Source organism: Hippichthys cyanospilos, chromosome 5 (genome assembly GCF_059441005.1).
Source record: "Hippichthys cyanospilos isolate Australia breed blue-spotted pipefish chromosome 5, RoL_Hcya_1.0, whole genome shotgun sequence".
NCBI lineage: Eukaryota > Metazoa > Chordata > Actinopteri > Syngnathiformes > Syngnathidae > Hippichthys > Hippichthys cyanospilos.
The window spans coordinates 21,600,045-21,600,786 of record NC_142373.1 but is presented as its reverse complement, the minus strand read 5'-3'; positions in this window follow the sequence as shown (position 1 = coordinate 21,600,786).

The following is a 742-nucleotide window of genomic DNA, read 5'->3' as shown; positions in this document are numbered from 1 at the left end:
TACCAGCCTGTGCATCATTTCAAACGATTCAGCATGATTTTGTAACCGGAAAAATATTAGGGCTTCGAAAATTTTTATGCTAAGACAGGTAAAGGCTAACGTCTTAACGCTAACCAAGGTGAATGCTAAAGCTGTTTACTTAGATAAGACTACAGTCTTCATGCTAACAGGGAAATGCTAAAATGATCATAAGTCATATCACAGATTGGCCTTTAATTGTTCTAATCTACAGTAGGTGAGCTCCACGTGCTTAAAGTCTAAACTAAGCAAAGTAAATGGTGAAATGATCATAAGCAGTCAAGGCTTAGACTAAGGTCTTTCTTTATCTTCAAGAAACGCTGAAGCGAAGATTTTTGAGCTAAGAAAAGTAAGTCTTCTGAGAATCATATGGTCGTGGAATCGTGGAAGAGTGGGTAGCACGTCCGCCTCACAGTTCACGGACCCGAGTTCGCTCCGGCCTTCCTGTGTGACGTTTGCATGTTCTCCCCGAGCCCGCGTGGGTTATCCCCGGGCACTCCGGCTTTGTCCCACATTCCAAAAACATGCATGGCAGGTGACACTCAAAAGTATCCTTAAGTGTGATTGGGTGGTGAAGACAACTTGAAAATTTGGGATTTCAGCCAGACACCTGAAGCCATATAATTTGCATTTGGCGTTCTACATAAAATGTGGCGGGCCGGATCTGGCCCTCGGGCCTTGAACTTGACAACTGTGAGCTAAATTTAGGCTTCATGCCGAGGAA